General features: G+C 44.2%; 1 pseudogene; it reads left to right on the top strand.

Moving 5' to 3' along the window:
- Positions 1 to 263: 263 nt before the first annotated feature.
- LOC119472293 lies at positions 264 to 356 on the top strand (annotated as a pseudogene).
- Positions 357 to 23,347: the final 22,991 nt, after the last annotated feature.

The following is a 23,347-nucleotide window of genomic DNA, read 5'->3' as shown; positions in this document are numbered from 1 at the left end:
GCTTAGATTCAGAGCTGACAAGTATATCGCAATGTCAATATCTACTGTGAGCCTTGGGGATCCCTAATCCGATAAAGAGGTTTTCTCCAGTCTGTCCCTGAGAAGAAAAAGACTAAAAACAAATCCCCTGGAGTCTCCTTTTATGGGCCATATGCTTCCGCTCTCTAAAGGGTTAACACACATGCTTCTTGCTAACGGGAGTGTAAACTCTTAGAACCACTGTGGGGAACAGTTCAGCATTAAATCTACTGAAGCTAAAGATACGCATATTCTTAGGCAGATGCAAAAAATAAATTCTTTTGCAACCCAGAGCTCATTGTGCGTTATGAGCTTTGATACATATAAGAAGGAATATTATGAAAAGAAAAAGAAAAAGATATGCATGTCCTATGACCCCGAACTTCAACTCCTAAGTTTAGCCTCAAAGAAACGACTGCACACATGCACTAAGAAACGTGGACAAGAATGTTCACGGCAGCCAGTCCAAACTCAAACATCTATGGGAAAATGCTGGATACGTAATGTTGCATTCATACAATGCAACACTATACAGCAATTAAAGAATTTTGCCACATGCAACAACATAAAGGCACCTCACATTTATAGTGTTAAAAAAAGAAAGGAGATACAAAGAAATATTCTACAATTCCATCTCCATAAAGTTCGAAAGGTAGATAAATCCTCAAGTTTAAGGATTCAGACTTAGGAGGCAACATTCTGAAGAAAAGGAAGCAAATAGAGACCATGGACGCTTGACAGTTATTACTCTTGAAGACGACAAAGGCGATGGTGATTGAGGAGGATATAACTGGGGTTTCTGGGCACTGGCAGTATTAGCTCTTGAACTTGGTGGTGCTTGTCTTGTGATAAAGCCTTGAGTTGTGTGTTTCATACATTTTTCTGTCTGTCTGTTGTATTTCACAATTTTTTTTACAGTGTAAAATTTTTTTCTAAACTATTTCTCTAAAAGCAAATTCCTTGTATTTAAAATTTTTATTTTTTGATTTTCCATTATAAAATATAAGCATGAGCATAAGAGAATATTTGAAAAAAATTAGAAAAGTTGGGGAGAAAATGACCTCTAATTCTTTTTCCCAAAGACAAAACGGTATGAACACCTTGGTATATTTCTTTCCACCTTTTTTCTATTACTCGTTTTTGATGTTTTATTTTTCATTTTCATTTTAGATGGCCATTTTAATTCAAATTTACATTTTAATAGTTTTCATTTATCTTTTCTGCATTTTCAAAGTTAGTTCAAGCCCTCTGCATGATCATTTTCATGCATCATTAAATGACTTACCCACTTAAACAGCATTTAGGTTGTATCCTCTTTTTTGTTTATAAATAGTGTCATAGTAGAGCTTTTTGTGTACAGTGTTTTCCAAATTTCAAATTATTTCCTTAGAACTGATCCTTAGAAATGGAGTTTCTGCTGCCAAAAATATTACCTTTATAAGGTTCTTAATAAAATGCACATCCTTTTTTCCAAGTCAGAGTTCAAGGATCTTAATGAGTTTGAACAGGCCTACTGTGTGTCCATTTAGAATAGTCCCTTGCAGAACTGAGCCAATTGGTCTACAGCATTGAGCACAGCCCTTTCCCTAACTGCTTTCCAGCCCAGCGATACCACTCAGATTGAGTTCGTGCCCTTTCGTCTGTCTTCCCACTGAGAGGCATAGCTTAGGTGTACTTATGTCACCCAGCCAAACTCCTTAAAGGGGCAGTGTTTTAAGTTCATCAGTAAGTCCCTAATGCCAGCACAGCAATTCCAAGGTTTTAGAGTCTTCATTATGAAATGGGAGATCATACATGAAAAGTGTTCAGTATAGTGTCTACCACATGACCAAGGCTCTACAGACCTGAGGCTCTTCCTTCCTTTTCTCTTGAAGCTCATCTATCCTTCCCAGTGGTGACAGGATCAAGGCAGAGAGCATAAAAGGAAGAAAATATTCAGGAAATAAAATAGTGCCATATAAATTATGACTTCTGGGTATAACTTATGAAGAGGCAACATTTATGGATTGTAATTAGAGAGGCACTGATCCCAAATCTTGCATTCACTTGGATTGCTGCCACTCCTGAAATTGTTACCATTTGAGTTCTCAGAAGCTAAGGAATTGTCACCAGAAGGCAGATTCATTTGCTTCTCCACAGTTTTGTTTGGGGTAGTGTTTCTCCAAAAGTGGTTATTGGACTATGTTAGAATCACCTGGTATATTAAGTTAAGAAGAGCTAGAGGCTGTAACAAATGGTCCCCAAATTTCAGTAGCTGGCAGCATAAAGGTGTAGTTATTGCTCATTACATAGCTCAGTGACTGCTGCAGATTGTAAAGGGTGATCTTCCCTACACACTCATTCTGGGGCACAGTTTTCCTTCCATCTAATGTCTCTTCCATCACTAAGGGCATTCAGAGTCCCCTCTGGGATCCTCTGTACCAAAGTGGCAGAGGACAAGAGGAGAAAAAGCCAACTTAGAGGATTTCAAGAGTAGTGTTAGGGACTAATGCTAGAAGTGATGTACATCCCTTTTGCCTATATTCCATTAACCAGGACTCAATTACACAGTCCAACACAGCTGCGAGAGAGGCCAGAAACTGTAGTTTAGCTCTATACAAGGGAAGAAGGAAACAATTTAGTGGTCTCATTGCATATCTAGGGTGCTTATAAAAATTATGCTTTTTACAAAATTATACACACACACATATATACATATATATGCATACACACACACACACATATAATATACACAACCACCATTTTTTCCCTGATGCTACTAGACCCACCAAATCATAATCTATAAGGCCTAAAAATGTAAAGTTAAAGCTGATGACTTTTATAGGTACTGAAGTTGGAGCACTGGCCCAAAGATGGCTTTGATGGTTCCAGCACTAACGGTAACACCTCCTCTTTTCCAAAGTCTGTCACTGTCATTGGTTTTACCTTAAATATCAGTCTAGGTCCCCAGAGTATTTTTTTTGCAGATATTTCAGAAGTTGCAACATCTGTAGCATAAGGACTCTCAGGATGGTCTGCCCCCAGCGCTAAGATTCCAACATCCCAGTAAGGGTATGAGTGAGTACGGTGCTTGCCAGGTCTTTTTCTCGCCAGTTTTATTCTTACTCCAACAGAAGCGATATTGTAGGGCTTCACTGAATGACACAAATAAAAGCTAGCTCACACAACTCAGATCTATTTGCTTTAGGAACACTGTTGAGGTCACTTTTCATTTTATGGGTACATCATTTTACGGGGACACATAGAAGAGGTTTCTCTCTGATGTCAGTACTGCAAACAGTTGTTCTTCTGTGAGAAACCAGTTTGCTTTTATCTGAGACAACATGAATCATGACATTTATTATTGTTTTGTTTTTTTTGCAACAACGAGGAGGTTTGGAGCCAAAATTTAGAGCATCTCTAGCAAGTGTACAGAATTTAATTCCAGTTACATCTTATTTTTTCATGCCAAATATTCTCATTTACTTATTTTCTTATATTGTTAAAATATATATATTTGCACATGCTACTTGATATCTATTTTGAATGAGTGGGGTAGAAATATATTTTTAACTATTAAGTATGATATTACAGGAATGATAGCTCATGCCTGTAATCCGGGCATTTTGGGAGGCTGAGGCAGGTGGATTGTCTGAGCTTAGCAATTCAAAACCAGCCTGAGCAACGTGGTGTAATTCTGTCTCTATCAAAAATTAGTGGGGCTTGGTGGCTAGTGCCTGTGATCCCAGCTACACAGGAGGCTGACATAGCAGGATTGCTGGAGTCTGGGAATTTGAGCCTGTAGTGAGCTGTGATCATGCCACTGCACTCTAATCTGAGTGACAGATTGATACCCTGTTTCAAAAAAATATATTGTGACAGGAAAATGAAAAGAACAGGTCCTTCGTCTTTTGACCATATTTTAGCCCAAGGAAAATTTTTCCATAAATGGCATACATGAAGCCTTAATCACTGGGTTTAACCCAGTACTAAGTGAGCTTCCTTAGAGATCTCAGAATAAGTTCATTAATTAAAACCGCATGTACCTTTCCAAGATGGTTCTGTCCCAATCACTTCTTTCCTGAGATGGAATCACCCCATTTTGGGTGCAGAGGCAGTGAAGAACTTAAATATCATCAGAGAGAAATGTTGAATGGACCACTCTGGTCTTTGATAAATTTTGCTCTTAGCTGAAATTTCTCCACCATAATGTTTCAATCAGGTGGTGAAAAGAAAGTGAGAAACAGTCAGGTATCCTTAAGACATTGTATGACTATTGTTTAGTAAAAGTTTTCCCACAAATTGAATAACTAAGTCATGGAGCATATTGAGAGAAAGGTATCTAAATGTCCATTCAATTAACTAAAATTTATTAGACACGGTACTTTCGGGTTATTTTCATTACACTCACGCACGGGTGTGCACATACACATGCGGGTGCGCGCGCACACACACACACACACACACACACAACACGAAAACAAGCACATATCCTGGACGGGAGGTATTAAAAAGGTGTGATCCCCTTGCTTTTAGCTTTGAGCAGATGGCTCATAGTTTGAGGCGGTTGTCTCCGCAGGCTCGGCCTTTACCTTCAGCACCAAGGCCAGCGCACCTGGCTCCACGGGGCTCCCAGAACCTTCGCCATTCCGGGACTCTCATGCCCAGAATTGCAATAAAAAATGTTATTTCTCAATGAAATGCACCTTCCTAACTCATGAATTGAACTTCATTCATTGCTTTGCACGAAGTGGCCATTGGTACCAGCAGGACAAGTGTGAGACAAGGAGAAATGAAAATGTCCAATGTATTGGAAACCTGCCCCCTTACACACCTGCACCCACAAGCGCGCACACACACTACCAGATGGTCCACACGTTGGTTGAGTTCTGCTCTCCTCAATCCTCAGGGACCCAGTCCCTCTTTGCACAAGGAAGCACTTAGGAAGAGCATTCCTTTCCTCCAGTCCAACAAAGAGCGATTCCTTCGCAAGGTTTGGGAGTGGAGGAATGCCAGGGCTCAGGTCTCTGAGTTTCTGAGGTTTATCCTCCCAAGGAGCTTTTTATCCTTGAGGTTTATGTATAGTTTTTGACCTTAAGGCAAACAAAAACAATCTACGCAAAAGATTGCCATTCCCAATAAAAGTCCTAATGAAAATCCTGCAAGGAAGACACATCAGACATTGGTTCCTATTTCATGGGTGAGAAAACTGAGCCCGAGAGGTTAAGCTACTTGCCCAAGATAACAGTGAGTCACCAACAAAGACAAACCCCAAAGCTGGATTTCCAATCTTCTTTTCTGCTTGTCTTTCCTCACCAAGATGCATATATTTACCAACTGTCACCACGATCCGCAATTATTCGCCCCTCCCTCCGTCCCAATTATCTGAAAACAAAAAGAGTAGAAAATCAAAAATAACATGGAGGTCTGCAGGGGTGTGAGGCCACGGATGGCTGCTGCTCCCTTGCTTCCTTTTTTTTTGAAGCCAAAATCAACTCTGCTCTTGCTGTTGACAGCCCCTCGCCTGAGGCGTGGCTCCTGGCCTCTGCAGGGGTCCGAGCAATCCTGGCGCCTCCAGCTGCCCTCCTCCTCCGACGCTCGACGCTCGCCAGTCGCAGAGCGCTGGGCCAAACTGGGGAGGACCAAGGGTGGCAGGGGTGCTCGCGCCCTTCCCAGCGTTTCTACCAGAGCTGCCCTGGGCGCACTGCACCCATCACATCTTCTCTCGCTGGTTCCGTGCCACTGCTCCTCCTGGAGCTTGGGGGACCACTGGGAGGCCAAAAGACAACCGGGGAGCCTTGGGGCTGTGTTTGAGGTCAAGAGTCTGGGCTGTGCAGAGCGCGGAGCCCTCGCTTCCCCAGCTCCCTCTTGGATTAAAGCTCGGTGCCAGCGAGCAGCACAGGGCTCTTTCCGCCACCTCCCCAAGTGCACCCGGGCGCACTTCCATCTGATTAGAATGTTTCTTCAATCTTATTACAATGACAGTAGCTTTCAAGTCATTTATTATGAGAAGAATTTTAGTCTTAAAAGAAAAAAGAGTCCCACTGTAATTGTGAGTTGTAATAAATGCAAACTTCTGGTGCCTCCCTCTGCAGCATGGAAGACAGTAAAAAATGTGTCTCGTCCAAACGCACCCCCTCTCCAAGCCCATTGTGAAGTCAGTCGCCAACAAAGGGGATGTGTGAATATTCAACACCGACTCTTTCACTTTTTACCCCGGAATCCTTGAGTCACCACCCCCTAATTTTTTTTTTTTAATGCGCGAATACCTGTTTAAGTTTTAAAAGCACATGGAAATCGCCCGCGAGCGACCATATAATTTGATTTGCCAGGCAATCTGCAGAGCGATCGCACGTCATTTATAATGTTCATTGAGCATTTTGCCTAATTGTGTCTGTTTCTGAAAGGGCAGCGCACCCCCTCCCGACCGCGAGCAGCACAAGTGGCGACATTCCCATGGAGCGGCCGCGCCGCAGCTTGCTGCATTCAGCGCGGGCGGCCCGGCAGCGCGCTTCCCTGCCCGGACAACCGGGCGCGCCTGACGCTAATAGCTCGCGGCTCAGGTACGAGCGGGCGCCGCATTTGACTCCATTCAATTCACAACCGGCAGCGCTTGCAGGTGTCGCCTTTTGAAACCGCCATTCAGGCGGCCGCTGTTCACTTCTAGCTGCGCCGCGGGTTTTGTAGAAGCGCAAGAATGGAGTTGATTATTCCCGTGCCCACATGCCGCCCCCACACGCCCCCACCCCCGTCCGGCGTGAGGCTTCCCTTGGCCAAAAGAGGCGTTTAATTAGTTCTGGGGCTGCGGAGAGCCAGTATGGCCGACAAAGCCCGGCTCCCCAGGTAACCTGGGTTCCCCGCGGACCCAGGAGGGGGCGCGCGGGGCCGGGGCACCGGCCTAGGGCTGTGCGCTCCCTCCGGCGACACCGCCGCTCCCCTGGCCTCCGGCCCGGTCCCCTGCAGGCCGAGGGTTCATCTGCTGGGCTTGGGTGGCCTGGGCCAGCGCCGCCTGCTGTCCCCAAGTGCGGTTGGCTCTAGGGCGCGCCCCCTCTCTCCGCCTTTCCTTGTCCAGAGCCAGGCCAGAGGGAAAGAAGGCAGTGAGGTTGGCAAAAAGACAGGTGGCCCTGGCGGTCTTGCAATGATAGCTGTCCTTCTACCCTGTTCCCCATTTTGGGGAAACACTGGAAACACTTTTCCCTTTATGCGCATTCGCGTCTCAGCACCGGGTGCTCCAAACCCTGAGTGCACCGCCGTGCTTGGGAAGCAGCGAATGGCTGCCTCGCCGCCGCCGCTGCTAGTGACAGTCAGGCGCCAGCGCCAGCCCAGGACGCGCACAACTGCCGACTGCACTGGCCCGGGTCGGAGCCACTGAGGCACCTGCGCCACAGGCACAACCGCACCCAACCCCACCTGGCCTTGGAGGGCTGTGCGCGCCAAGCGGGGATCGTGCCCCAGCAAGCCGGGCCTTTGGCTGCGCGAGGGGGCCCAGGCAGAGTCACCCCGCCGCTCGTGGTGCCGAGGGCAGGACACCGCTTGATACCTTTGCCGCGGGGTGGGCGTCGGCTGCGGGGCAGAGAGCGGGTGTCTCACCTCGACTTATCATTTGATTTCCGCGAGCGTCTGAGGACTGCGCACCCAATTCGTTCCACTCGCTGCGCTCTATGAACCGGCGGCGGGGAGGGCGGGGGAGACCGGGCTGGGGGAGGGCCGGGTGGTCCCATCCCCCCGCCCCCGCCCAGCCGGCCTCGCGGAGCACAAGTGTTGGGATTCCCACGGGCAGGCGTGCTCTGCGACTGGAGGCCCGGGCGCCCAGGGCCCAGGAGACGTGGCAGACACAGAGGGGTTTGTAGACACGGTGACCTCCGCGCTCCCGCACTGAAAGGGCCTGAAAGGAGCCGTTTATGGTGCATTACCAGTCAAGGGCTCAGGTACCAGCGCCTTGTGTCAGGAATCGCGGCGGCCGCCCGTGCTGCAGGTGTCTGCAATACAAACGCCCCGGGAGGGGGCGGGCGGGCGGCCCGAGAGGGGGCCGAGGAGGGGCCTAGGCCTGCCGAGGAGGGGCCTCGGCCTGGCCTGCGCCAGCCACTCGCGCGGTTTCGCTCTTGCTCCTCTGCAGCCATAGCAGCAAGCCAGGGATGCAGACAGAGGTCCTAGGGGCTGGGGCAGAGAAAGCTGCAGAGGCCTGGCTGCCCAATCCAGTTCAGTTTCAAGACTAAGGGCAGAAGGAGGTCACAGGAGGCTCGAACCTCTCCGGGGAGGGAGCGCTGTGCCAGGGGAAGAGGCATTTTGCCCATATATTGGGCTGCTTGGGCAACCAGAGGCCTGCCAGAATTTAACTTGAACTTCCCAAGTAGGCCTGCCCTCTCCTTGTTTATCTTCCTGTGCAAAGAAGGGCCTGAGCCCAGGCGTATTTCACAGCTGTTCCTGGTTAAACAGCAGTGTGGCCTTCTCCTCACTGACCTCTCCAATGCCACAGTCATTCCCGGCCCAGAAGAAACCTTGGAAGGTACGTTAGCTTCTTTGGGCTGCACCATTAGCTATGCCTTTAGTGGGTCACTCCTGTACCCCCCTGTGCCCCCAAAGCCCTGACAAACCAAGAACTTAAGCCCCCAACCCACTCCCCTCCTCCCCCTCAAGCTAGCTTCTAAAGTAAAACCTTGAAATACTTTTTTTCCTTAGGGAGGAAATTGTGAATGGAGTTTACTCCGTAGATAAGCCCGGAAAAGTCTTCACATGGCCAAAATACAGAAAAAGAAAAAGCACAAGAAATACTGTTTAATAATACTCAGGGCCAACTTGAAGAAAAGATGAAGGAGACAGAAATATTGGGTGTGTCTAAAGGGAACTTCAAAAGATTTTAGGGCTTGTCTGTCTTGTCTAATATTAGCTGGAAACTTCCTTTCCTTAATGCAAGTCAACCACCGTCATTACTTTTGTATGTGTCTTCAATTATCAGAATTTGTTTTTGACTAAATCAAAGAAAATGATTTTCTTAAAGTAACAGAAGTTGGTCCAGGAATAAGGAAGTTGGACAAGGATAGGAAGATGGGTGTGTGTCTGAAAAGGGTTGTTTGGGAGGAGAATAAAGAGGACAGAATAGATCCCTCACAGGATGAAAGTCTTTCCCATCTTCAACAATAATGAAAAATTACCCCTACTCTTTCTTTTACCACATTCATAACCCTGCTTCTTAAATAAGTTCCCCAGATAGATGTCTCAGTTAAATTCATTGCCTTTATTCAGACTTCATCACTCTGCACCCCACTCTCATGCTGAAACTGTTTTTAATCATTTTCACCAGCAATTTCCATGTCCCCCAATTTAGGGCCAATTTACAAACGTTAGCTTACCTAAAATTGCAGTAACAGGCCCACCCCACTCATCCTGATGGCAAAAGCGGAATCCTTAGTATAATATTTTCTTCTCTCTTTTTCCAAGTCCTACATTCCATAAGTTCAGAAGTCCTAGTGAGTCTCTTTCCAAAATCTCTCTTCAGTCTGTCCAGTCCCCACCGACCTCAGGCCTTCATAACATCCCAGCTGTTCTGCTGCCATGACCTTCTTCTTGGTCTCCCTACCTGTAATCTTGCCTTGCTTCCATCCATTCTCCACACCATAGCCCCAAGTGCGCTTTCTAATTGGTAAACTGGACCATGCTATCCCCCTGGGTAAAACCATTTGCTAGCTTTCCATTCCCATATTAATTATATGTAAATTATAAATGTGCTACTATACAAATCGGCTATACGTATTATAAAGAATGCACAAGACACACAATTTTTCTTAAAAAAGATAGAAATATAGATGATAGTTCTGATAGTTTCTTCCTATACCCCTGTAAGTTTTATCCAGTCTGGACATGACTATCTATACGATGCCAATCTCCATAACACAGTTTACGAGGTGTTCTTTGCTGTAGATCCCATCTACATTTCCATCCTCAACATCCCTCTTTACTTCATCCTAAATCCTTTTTAAAATAATTTTTTTATTCAAATTTCATGAAGATCTTTCTGTTTCATGTTACTGTCTACCTCTACTCCTCATCACGTCTCCGTATGTTCCATGGAAAAAAGAATCCATTCTATGTACTGTTCTGTTGCTAGTGCTTAATGCTAGCAACAGACAGAACAGTACATAGAAGAGATATTCCAAGCACACTTCCCAGCACAGAATGGGCGCTTAATAAATCTGTTATATACATGAACATACTGCTTCTTTGAGGCAGCCATGTTTTCTGTGGAGTGACTGGAAATCAGAGAAAGCTGACCATAAAAAAAAAGGATGAAGATGTGCAGAAGGAAAGAGAAAGCACAGGAAAGATGGAGAAAATGTCCAGCCATCTTTCTAGATCATGGTGTGTTGACTAGAATACAAGTTTAGCTGCTCTATTTTAAAAAGGTTAAAAATATAAAGTGCAAGTTTATTACCTCTCACAAAGACAAAACAAAGCTGGATAGGTATTCCACACCTGGTATGGGCTCTAAATGATGTGGCGGATTTCAGTTTCTTTTATATATTTGCTCATCTATCCTCAACATGTAGCTTTCAACTCATGGTTCAAAGTGGCTGCTCCAACTCCTCCCATTGCCTCAGCATTCCAACCAGTGGGAAGAGGGTGACAACATAGGACATGTATTTCCCCTTCAAAGATTGAGTCCTAAAGCCTGACCTCATTTCTGGTCACAATCCATTAATTAGAAATTAGTTTTATAGCCACACAGAGTTGCCATGGTGAGCAGGAAATGTGGTTTTTATTCTGGGTAGCTATGTGCCCAGCTACAATCCTGGGATGCCATTACTAAAGGAACGAGAAAATAGGTATCAGGGGAGAATCTTCCATTTCTACAACATTTGGCACTGCTGCCTCCTAAGGCCTCACTACATTCCTGCTGTCAGATTCTAGGAGATGCTCTGTATTCCACGACAAAGCCTCTTTTAAATGTTTAACTTAGTTCAAATTGGCTTCCACTAGTTAAAACCAACAGGTTGTAAACTAATACACAAAGGTACTGAGTCTCTGTGCAATGACACTAGGTGCAGAATACTACATGTACCAACCTATGTATGTCAGATGGGCTAGGTTTTGCTGCAGTAGCAACCCCCAAATCTCAGCAGCTTCACACAACACAAGTTTATTTCTGGTCCAGGTTACCATTCTATGAAGGTTTGCAGGGGAACCTTGTTTGTCAGAGTCACTCCAGGTCCCCAGCTGACAGATGTTCTGACCCAAGACTTATGTCCACAATCATTACAGAATATGGAAGCAAAAGAGATAAACTGTGTACTGGCTCTTAAAGCTTCCTCCCAGAGGTACCATGTAATTTTCACACATCTTTCATTCGCTGAGCATGTCATGGAGCCGCATTTCACCTTGAAGAGGGTAGAGAAGCGTAAGCTATCATCTGCCTGGAAGAACTAGAGTATCTATGGCTTGCTCTACTGGCTCCCACAACCTAGGTATGGTGGAAGCTTTTCCGGCTAATTTTGTGTGTGTGTGTAAAGCATCCAGAAAGTATAAAATGATCTATCTGTACCTTCCTTTCTTCTCTGTTCAAACTTATTCAGCTGAAGAAGACATGTACTCTCTAAGTCCTGGGGACCTCTAAGGCCAATGACAACATAAATCCCTTACATCATTTTAAATCTGGGCAGGGAAATATTATATAACAGATGATGCATTCTCAGCTTTGCTTCCATCTGGGACATCCCTTAACATTTTTAGGAGTCTCTGCATATATTCATAGCACCATCTTGGATTTTTACAAAGGGTTTTTACTCAGGTGTCGTAGACAACAAGCTTCTGAAAAAGCAAAGAAAATAAAAAAGGCCAAGATCAGGAGTGTGTAAGGATACAGAAAGACATTCTACCATGAGGTGCACACAGGGAAATCTGTTTCTAGGACTGGCAAAGGCTAAATAAAAGTGAGATTCAATAGACATGAGGAAATCTCTGTCTACCCCCAAAATTTCTTCAAATGACTGCACTAAGGCCCAAATGCCAGATTTAAAAAATTCCCTCCCATGATTTACAGCATTACCTTTCAAGAATACTAATCAAATGCTGGGGAGGGAATGACGTGGTTGCTCTGTGTTGCTCATACCTTAGGGGAGCAGATGTTTTCCTTTATGGCCTCTAGCTGAGACCAATGGCCCTGAAGTAATTGGCTTCTAAAGAGGGCAAAAGGATAATTTGGAGCACTGGGCATTCTTTGAAGACACAGGTCTTGGTGGGGCATCCATGTGTTCACCATGAGGCCACTTCATGTCTGGGATGGGGCTGCGGTGTGGAGGCAGGACTAAGAAAGGAGATGCAAAAAGGCACACTGGAAGGTGCAGAACCCGGGCTGTGCTTGGGGTTGAGTCCCTAAGAGCCCACAGATTTGCTGGGGAAATGCATAGGCTATTCACAGCCACGGGCTTTGTAAATACCTTCAGCCTCCCAGAAGCACATTTCTGCCCCTCGTCTTGTGGTCATGCTCCTTCAGGACTCGCTTAGCTCAACAGTGTTCCTTTTTCTTTCCCCCCAAGATGGAGTCTTGCTCTGTTGCCCAGGCTCAAGTGCAATAGCACAATCTCAGCTCACTGCAACCTCTGCCTCCTGGGTTCAAGCAATTCTCCTACCTCAGCCTCTTGAGTAGCTGGAATTACAGGTGCGCACCACCACACCTGCCTAATTTTTGTATTTTTAGTAGAGATGAGGTTTCACCATGTTGGCCAGGCTGATCCCAAACTCCTGATCTTGTGATCCACCGCCTCAGCCTCCCAAAGTGTTGGGATTACAGGCATAAGCCACCGTGCCCAGCCAACATGCCTCCTTTTATGAAGTTCTTCCTGTCCCTTCATTCTTATACAGACTTATACCTCAATATAGCCCCCTCACTGAACTGGATCTAATTAATCCTCTCTTTATACCAAGAACATGTTAAGGGGGACAGATTGCACATACTCATCTCCATATTTCCACATATGTAACACAGTGACCTGAACATAGTGGATGCTCAAAACACATTCCTTAAAGCAATAAATAAATTAAAACAGGGTGATGTGATATTTTCTCAGTATTTCTGTGTTTATAGCTTCATATATAATGATGAAAAGCAACAAGATTATTCTGCTGAAAAAATACTTAAGTGTCCAGGTGTGGTGGTTCATGCCTGTAATCCCGGCAATTTGGGAGGTCAAGGTGGGTGAATCACTTGAGCCCAGGAGTTCGAGACCAGCCTGGACAACATGGTAAAACCCCATCTCTACAAAAAGTAGCTCTATGTGGTGATATGTGCCTGCAGTCTCAGCTACTTGGGAGGCTGAGGTGGGAGGATGGCTTGGGCCCAGGAGGTGGAGGACATAGCTAGTCGTGATTGTGCCACTGCAATTCCAGCATGGGCGACAGAGTGAGACCCTGTCTCAAAACAAAACAAAGAGAAAACAAACTTAAGTGATTGTTCAGCATTATATAGGCTAGTACTTTCCAAAGCAAATAAGATCATCTACTGAGCTGCAGGAAGAACTTTAGAACTTATATCTTTACTCACCTTCTTAAAATTTCCTTTTGTGCATGTTGAAAAAAGTACCCAATGTATCACTAGTCTTGTTTATGTGCAATTTAAAATATATAAATATTCTCAAGAGGTCATACTCAAAAACAGATAATGATATGGTGCGTTGGGCACAGCTGATCTCCATCTCCCCAACACACACTACTTTTCTCTCTTTCTTTGATAATATTCCAAGTTTTAACTAGAAACATGCCTAGCAACCTCAAGACTGTCTGTCTGCATCCCTTGCAGCTAGATGTGGCCATGTGATGGCTCAGGCTAATTGACTGTGACCAGCCTTGATGTAAGCAACCTTCAGGTCATGTTCTTAAAATAAAGGAAAGTGTGTCCTTTCCTTTATCTTGCTGGCTGGGATGCAGGCATGATGGTAGAAGAAGGAGCAGCCATCTTAAACTCAGGGATGGAAGCCATGTTTCAGGAGCATGTTTCAGAGCAACAAGCTGCAAGAAAGCTGGACTTCCAACCCATGTAGTCATCATATAAACTTTGGATTGCCTTTGCTCAGCCTATTACATGAGAGAGACATAAACGTTATTTTTAATCACTCTTATCTTTAGATACCTGTTATAGAAGGCAGAACTCTTATCCAAAACAATGCAAGGTGTATAGTCAAAAAAAAGAACTTTTAAGTTGATATAGATAATCAAGGCTCAAGGTGAAAGATACCAGTGTAGGAGAACCCTCCAGTTCTTCTTTGAATCCCTGTAATATCACTTCTCATGTATGCTTTTTTCTTTTCTTTTTTTCTTCTGTACTTTATAGAAATTTGATTTAAAACTTACTGATTAGCCACTGAGTGTAAGGGAAGGAATACGGGAACTGGCATTCATTGAATGCCTGCTGTGTATCAGATAATTAACATAAATCATTTACTTTACTTTCCACAACAGTCCTTAAGGACGTCATTGTTGTTTCTTTTCCTTTCTCTAGCCAATGAAACAAATCTATGCAAGATTAAGTAGTGGATCCAAGAACAAACGACTACAGATTCAGTGAGTCAAATGTCCATGGTTTCCATTCTCTGCCCTTTCATATGTGTTTCGTACTTTTCCAGCTCTTCCTCTTGAATCTTCTCCCTCTTATTTTACTTCACTTCCTTTTTACTTTCCTTCCCTGTCCTCATTCCTCTCTGCTCTCTACCTCCTGAAGCCAAACATCGGTATTTGGTAATCATCTGAAACAGTATTTCTCAAACTTGACTTTAATATGTGTATATATGCATGTGTGTATATGTGTGTATATTTTTGTACACATACACATATATATGTACTTGTGTATAAAATCTCCACTTTTTTCATAGAAAACAAAACAGGAACCAATAAAAACATTAATGGGCTCTCAGTGGCACATTCAATTATTATTAATATGAAATTACTTAAGTATTTACAAACACTTAGAATATTAGAATAAACTCTTTCTATGCACTGCTCTTGGATAACTACAAAGCCAAACAAAATTTAAAATGAAAGAGTTATGTAAATCAGTAAAATTCAAATTAACCTGCATTTAATACGATAGATAATATGACTCTGTCATAGTGACATATGCTACCTACAAAGCTGACATGGCATCAGTTCCTCTCTTCAGTCCACTGTGTGCCATGGGATAGTTCTACCCCAGTTGAATTAAACTAGTATGATAGCTTCGTCTGTCTAGCTTGCTGTGTGTCTATTTCATCTTTTCTAGGCACAAGCACAATCTCTGTGTGTTTTCTTTAGCCTGCAGTAATTAAAGTTGCACCCCGTAATTAAACATGAATGGAAGCCCAGATTTAGGTCCACGTCCCATGGTAGGACCAAGTCATAAGGTGCTCATCTAGATGTTCCAGCAGTCGCCCATACTTCGTTGTCATTGTTTTTTAAAGATTATCATCTAAATGATGTCACAAAATTAAAAAATTATTTTAATAAAGTTGTGAAGCTTTCATTAAAGAAATATGGATCCAGAAAAATCAGAGGCCCATGGAAATGACAGGTCCAGTGATAGGTCCCACGAGGAAACTCAATCCCAGTAATGGAAAGAGTCCCCTTGTTATTGAGGAGAGAAATGGCTATCAATATGGTTCACTGATTACAGACGAATGAGCAGATTGTGAAGCAACTGTGTCCTATAACAAGCCTGGCTTATCCTTCAGATAAGAAGTGAAATAAACACCCTTGGCTTCTCTGCAGAGCTGGGGACAATGAGGGAGTTAGAGTGGGAGAGCCAGCTCCTCCTGGACTCCTGCACTCAGAGCCTTGGAGTCAGTCTAACTGGTGACTTGCAGAGAGACACTGCAGAGGGGAGATGAGAAGAGTTGGCCTGCAGAACACCCCCCCCCATCACCTCCACCACCCTGAGAACCTTGCTCTGCCTCTACACAAATGATTCTCTTAGAGGACTATACTGTATAAGCAAACTACTTTTCTTTTTCTTTCTTTCCTTTTTTTTAGAGACAGAGTCTTGCTTTGCCACCCATGCTGGAGTGCAGTGGTGTGTTCACAGCTCACTGCAGCCTTAACCTCCTGGGCTCAGGCCATCCTCCCACTTTAGCCTCCTGAGTAGCTGGGACCACAGGTATGATAACTTTTTAAATTTTTGTAGAGATGGGGTCTCACTCCATTGCCCAGGCTTGTCTCAAACTGCTGGGCTCAAGTGATCCTCCTACTTCAGCCTCCCAAAGTGATGGGATTACAGGCATGACCCACCATTCCTGGCCAATGAACTACTTTTCTGGCCCCCACTTTAAATCCAGGAACATTAACAAAAAGTTGTAACTAGACCTAATCCTGACTGCTCCAAAAGTTGTGAGAATAGCTAAACAGAAGTGTACTGCATCTTCCAGTGTGGACAGTGAATTAGACTCAGTATTTGTTGATATAGTTGTGGCTACTGTCCACTAAGAATACAGGAGGTAGGATGGGGAGGCCAACACCAAGAACGACTCCTGTGTGATTAAGCAGGTTCATGATGACACATGTACATCCATTCTCATCATGTACTGGGCACCTACTACTAAAAAACTTACTGAGCAATTACTACTATGTGCCTGGCACTGTTGATGTGCTTTATCTCTGTTAATTCACTTAATCCTCACAATAACCCAATGAGGTAATATTAGGATAATTTCCTTTTGCATATGCAGAAGCAGAGGCACAGTTATGGGCATGCAGCTGCCTATTTCTCGGAAAGCATAAGCAGAAAAACTGTACACTTGAGTTTTTAGGCAGCTTTCCTAGTGTTTCTTGACTAATACTGGGAACTTCTGTGCTTGAACCAGGTGTGCTCTGGAATATGTTTCTTCAAGCACAGATTAACCCAGCAGATGAGAGTTTTTGCTCTAGACAGAATTTTAAGGGAACAAGAGAAACAATGCCACTGCACTACCCTAACATATTCAGAACCCCTGATATGAGTGAAAGGTGTTACTGATAAGAGGTAGAAAAATTTGGAGGGAATCAAAATAATGGCCTACCAAGCAGAGAATAAAGTCAGACCACAAATAGAATACAAAGGCAGTCAAAGAGATGCAGAAAGCACGAACTGAACTGTGAGTTCCCAGATGGAGTGAGCGGTGCTCAGTGAACAGGAAATTACCCAACAGTAAAGCCATGTGATGAACAATTATGCCACCATTAAAGCCTGCCAGTAAAGCAATGGAGAAATTATGAGATGCTGTCCAGTGAAAACTATAAGAAATAGAACTAAAAATGGAAGAAAATAGACCAAAATGTTAGTAGTCACCTGTAGGTTGTGAAATTTCAGACAATGTAGAAAATGTGGTGGTTTTCAAGAGTATTTAGAGATTTTAAATGTGTTTTACATTGTTGAATCTCTCTAAACTTTGTTCAATATTGACTTCATCCAGGAAATAGCATTTCATCCAATGCCATCCATTTAAAATTGTTATGGAAGGGAGTCACCAAGGGTACTTGGCTGCCCCTGCCAGCCCGTATTGGTCCCACCTACAACGTAGTTCTTGCTGACATTATAAAATGGCACAAGCTAAGATCCAGATCTCTGGAGGGCTCCTCCAGGGCTTATATAAAGAGATAGTAAATGCCAAAATTTTTCTTAAAAGTATATAAGTTCATTAAGTTTTAAAAAATGTCCTGCATAAAGGCATACAGTGTGTGTGTGTGTGTGTGTGTGTGTGTGTGTGTGTGTGTGTAATCTCACTAAGGATAAAAAAAACTACATATTGGCTGGACATGGTGATTCACACCTGTAATCCCAGCACTTTTGGAGGCCGAGGCAGGCGGATCATGAGGTCAGGAGATCAAGACCATTCTGGCTAACACAGTGAAACCCCGTCTCTACTAAAAATACAAAAAATGTTAGCTGGGCATGGTGGTGGATCCCCCCCTGCCCCAGCTACTCGGGAGGCTGAGGTAGGAGAATCCCTTGAACCTGGGAGGCAGAGGTTGAAGTGAGCCAAGATCATACCACTGCACTCCAGCCTGGGTGACAGAGTGAGACTCTGTCTCAAACAAACAAACAAACAAACAAACAAACTAACTACATATTAGGTACAGTGTATATTACTTGGGTGACGGGGCACACTAAAATCTCAGAATTCACCACTATACAATTCATCCATATAACAAAAAACAACTTGCACCTCAAATGCTACTGAAATAATTTTTTTTTCAAAAAAGAATGTTCAAAATAAGATAACACACAAAGAAAAAATATTTTGAAAAGAGAACTTACTCCCCCACAAAGTTGCTACTTTTTAAAAGCTGCTGTGGTGAAGCCTACCTTATCCACTTAGTTGGTGAATTCACCTCTATTATTGATGCCTCACCGCGAACCCAATAAATATAAAAGCCAAGTTCAAACAAGCATGTTGTATACTTCAAAATAGCTAGATGAGAAAAATTGGAATGTTCCCAATATGAAGAAGTGATAATTGTCTGAGCTGATGAATACCCCCAATTATCTCGATTTGATCATTGCACTTTGTATGCTGGTATCAAAATATCACATGTGCTCCATAAATGTGTACAATTACTATGCATTCATAAAAATTAAAAAAAAATCCTACATATATGTTCACATATTTTAAAAATCAAAAGACACAAAGGAGTATACAAGAATTCTATTCACTAACCATTCAGTTCCTTTCTTAATGTAATAAATGCATCAGTTTCTTGTTTATCCATCTACAGTTTTTCTTGTTGTCGTTTTTTTGTTTTGTTTTGTTTTCTGTTTTTGAGACAAGAGTCTCACTCAGTCTCTCTGTTGCCCAGGCTGGAGTGCGGTGGTGTGATCTCAGCTCACTGCAACCTCCACCTCCCTGGTTCAAGCAAGTCTCATGCCTCAGCTTCCTCAGTAGCTGGGACTACAGGCATACACAGCCATACCTGGCTAATTTTTGTATTTTTAGTAGAGATGGGGTTTCACCATGTTGGCAAGGCTGGTCTCAAACTCCCGACCTCAGGTGATCCACCCACCTCGGCCTCCCAAAGCACTGGGATTACAGGTGTGAGCCACTGTGCCCAGCCCATCTAGAGATATTTGATGCCTACACAAACACGCTTACATATATTCCCTGTCTTCTTTGTGAAATGCAAAAAAGGAATATGCTAGTCACTCTTGCTTCTTACAGTTAACAGTACATCTTGGAGATCATTTCACATCACCAAATTAAAAATAATTCTTTCTTTTTGTGGCTACTGGATATTCCATTACATAGATGCACCATAGTTCATTTAAGGCCCTACCAATGGACATGGAGACAGAAAACATGTATAGCTTTGAGGAAAAACATACAGGGAAAAAATTTCTTGTTTCTATTAAATTCATTGTTGTTCTTTCCACCGCTCACTTTGGAGGCCAAGACACAGACATCCGGTAATGACTTGCAGTGTTTACATTACTAAAGTTCAAACACCTTGCCAAATAACAAGACCGAAGGACAAAGCTCAGAAGCTTTGCTGTTCATTAAATAAACCCTGGCATGACAGAAAATGCTTATTTGGATAATTATATCAGCATTTAGGTGTTTCTCACTTTAAAGGTTAATGTTTAACAAGGAGAAATGCAAAGGCAACAAAGACTGGGGCTGGGCATTCAGTCTGTGGGGCTTCTCTGTATCTGACCACAGATATGTGCCTCCTGTCCTCATTTTCAGTGGGAGATGGCCCAGCTTTGTTTATGTATTATTTTAGGCTGAGCAGCCACAGAGTGGAGAAGGTCGAGAAACCTTTCCTCACCATGCTGACATCCCCTCTCCCTTTTGCTAGAAAGCCACTTATTTCCACTTGTGGCTCAAGGTGCCAGCATGTCACTCCAAGCCAGTTAGCCCTTCTGAATCTGTTTCTACTTGTGAATGATAAAAAGCAATCTGCCCAAGCTGGGCATGGTTGTGTGCACCTGTAGTCCTAGCTACAGGGGAGACTGAGTAGGGAGGATCCCTAGAGCCCAGGAGTTAAAGGCCACAGTGGGTTATGATCACACCACTGCCCTCCAGCCTGGGTGACACACTGAGACCTGGTCTCAAAAAAAGAAATAAAAAAAAAATTTAATAAAATGCCTGCCCAGTTCATTTCACAGTTCTGTTTTCGGAGCGAATGGGCTAATGCATGTGAAAATCATATTCAAGCAACTACATTCAGCAACTTCTTCAGAAAAAAGGGGCTGGGCACAGTGGCTCACATCTGTAATCCCTGCACTTTGGGAGACCGAGGTGGGAGAATATCTGGAAGCCAGGAGTTCAAGACCAGCCTAGACAACACTGCACATAAGTACAAATATGCCTTTGAAGTGTGAGGGAAACAGGGCAGGAATCTGTTCTAAGCAGCCGGTGGATCCAGTACTGGGCTGAGATGGATGAGGCTGGTATTAACTTGGCTGGTCGTGGTGACTCACGCCTGTATTTCTAGTGCTTTGGGAGCCCAAGGTGGGAGGATAACTTGAGGCCAGGAGTTTGAGACCACAGCCTGGGCAACATAGGGAGACCTTGTCTCTATTTTTTTTTTAATCTATATTTTAAAAAAACTGACATGAACTTGCTATGTGACCTTAGGAAAGCCTCTGAACCCCTCTGGGCCTCAGAGGCCTTTCAGTTGCAGGAGGATCCCATAGGCCCAGGAGTTCAATGGCCTTGGCCAGGACTCTCCTGCAACTGAAAACTAGGAGATGGGACCAGACCTACAAGAAGCCCGGAGGAAGCCTGGGAAGCTGCCACGCCCAGGGCAACAGGGTGGCACTGTGCCCCTGTTGAAAGACTTGAAAAAGTCGGCTGGGCGCAGTGGCTCAAGCCTGTAATCCCAGCACTTTGGGAGGCCGAGGCAGGCAGATCACCTGAGGTCAGGAGTTCAAGACCAGCCTGGTCAACATGGTGAAACCCCATTTCTACAAAAATACAAAACTTAGTTGGCATGATGGGGAGGTGCCTATAATCGCAGCTACTCGGGAGGCTGAGGCAAGGGAATCACTTGAACTTGTGAGGCAGAGGTTGCAGTGAGCCGAGATTGAGCCACTGAACTGCAGCCTGGGCAACAGAGTGAGACTCTGTCTCTGAAAAAAAAAAAAGAAAGAAAGAAAGAAAGAAAAACAAAAAGAAAAAGTCTTGAGGTCTCACCAGGGATTGGCAGTTGAAAAAACCCAGTGCTCCTTCTGTTGTCCACTGTGGGGGATGAGATACGATTCTATAATGAGGCAGAGCTCTTTACAAGGTTAGGGAACATCTCTCATGAGGACAAAGCATGGCAAGAAGAAGCCTGAGCCTGGCAGAGAAGGGAGCAGCTTGCAGCTTTGGCAGCAGCCTTCTCTCCCCCACCCCCTCTTTTCTCTTTCTCTCTGAGACTCCTGGAGCCTTGTGACCAAGTCCCTCTCCAGGCTCCCCTACTATCCAGAGGGTCCAGGAGTACGGAGGGAGGGACAGAGAGTGGGGGCCTCTAGCCTGGCAAGGGAAGACTCAGTTTCAGTCTTCTCATCCAACCTGTTGCTTCCAGTGGCAGAGGGCAGCCGTCCACATAGTCATGACCTCCAGTGACCCAGAGAAAATTCCCTTTATTAGCGGAGAAGTCTTTCTTCTTTTTATAAGAGAAAAGAATGATCATGTCTTATTTAAAGCATGCGTGCGTGCGTGCGTGTGTGTGTGTGTGACACAGTGTCACTGTAGGCCTTGTCCTAGCTTCTCAACAAGGCCAGTCTACACACAGCCAGCAATTCTCTAAAAACTTCGAGGGTGACGGAGAAAGGACGAGGAGGAAGAAGGGTAGGAAGGGCTATATCTGAAACAAGTGAGTACTTTATCTCTTCCTCCTACCCCAGGCTCATTTATGCACCCCCCAGGAGCCACCCAGAACCTGCATGCTAGTTGTACTCCCCTTCATAAAGAAAATAAGTTTCCTACTAGCAGAGTATTTCCTATGAGCTCACTGGATACCCAAGGTGAATTTCTGTAACTCTTTCACAAACTCATCAAAAATATGTAAGATGATATTCTGTGGAAGTGGATTGCTAACATCACATCGAATAAAAAGATGCCCATATATAGCAGGGCACAGTGGCTCATGCCTGTAATCCCAACACTTTGGGAGGCCAAGGTGAGTAGATCACTTAAGGTCAGGAGTTTGAGACCAGCCTGGCCAAAATGGTGAAACCCCATTTCTACTAAAAATACAAAAATTAGCCAGGTGTGGTGGTGGGCACCTGTAATCCCAGCTACTTGGGATGCTGAAGCAGGAGAATTGCTTTAACCTGGGAGGCGAAGTTTGCAGTGAAATGAGATTGTGCCACTGCACTACAGCCTGGGTGACAGAGCAAGACTTTGTCTCAAAAAAAAAAAAAAAAAAGACACCCGTATATTCCCACTCACTCTCCTGTCTCCCAGCCCTCGACCTACCCACATGTCTATGACACATAGTTTCTCAAGAACCACCAGCCTAGAGAGCCACCAGAAAGCCTTACAGCCTCTTGAAAAGAGACTTTGTAGGCTCAATTCCAGTCTTCTCTTCAGTGGATGCTTATCAATATTTCCGATAAGGCTTTGAAGCTGGGTAATTTGTTACTCTTGCACGTTCTCACATTGACCCCTGGGCATGCTTCCACTTAGTTTCAGTCTAAGTGAGGAAGGGGAGGGTGCACACCACTAGCTGGCTAGATCCCTGGCCCTGACACACACACACACACACACACACACACACACACACACACCCCTCCCTTTGGGGTCAGAAAGAGACATCTAAATTCAGAAAATCACAGCTCAGGCTCTATCACCAGGAACCTGGCCATATTTGGCTTTAAGGATATACAAATAGTGAACGACTCCTTCACTAAGAAGGCTGGGAAACTAACACAGGAAAGAACCTGCTGAAAACCAATCAGTCTTTGGGTTAAAATTGTGTGGGGTTGCTGGCAGTTCAAGGTAAGGCAATCTCTGGCCTTCTAACCTTATATATCTTTTGGTTTAACTCTTTGGTCTCAATTCAGTTAATTACAGTGCAATTTCTAAAACCAAGAAGCGTATTTAAATCGCCAATATTAAGAGGCATGACTTGGAATTTGAGAGGCATCTGAATACCCAACACAAGTCTCTGGTGAGACAAGTGTCTGCGAAAGGAAGCCGCGCAGGATGACGACTCTTTTACTCCTCGGTTGAGAGAATACGCTGGATGGTTGCGCTTCTGAACTCTCCCAGGGTGGAAGCTGCAGCTTGGCTTTTAACCGGCATTGCCCAGACCTTGAAAGTGTTTCTTTGTTGCTCTCAAAAGGAGTAATTCACGTTGCATCGCAGTCTGTGATAAAGTCTATCTTGGGGCAGAGTTTCGTACGTTTTGTATTTTTTTTTTTTTTTTTTTT

The sequence above is a fragment of the Cebus imitator genome, unplaced genomic scaffold (assembly GCF_001604975.1).
Source record: "Cebus imitator isolate Cc_AM_T3 unplaced genomic scaffold, Cebus_imitator-1.0 Scaffold92, whole genome shotgun sequence".
NCBI classification, from domain to species: Eukaryota; Metazoa; Chordata; class Mammalia; order Primates; family Cebidae; genus Cebus; species Cebus imitator.
The sequence above is the reverse complement of the archived record's forward strand: the minus strand, read 5'-3'. Positions and strand labels throughout refer to the sequence as shown.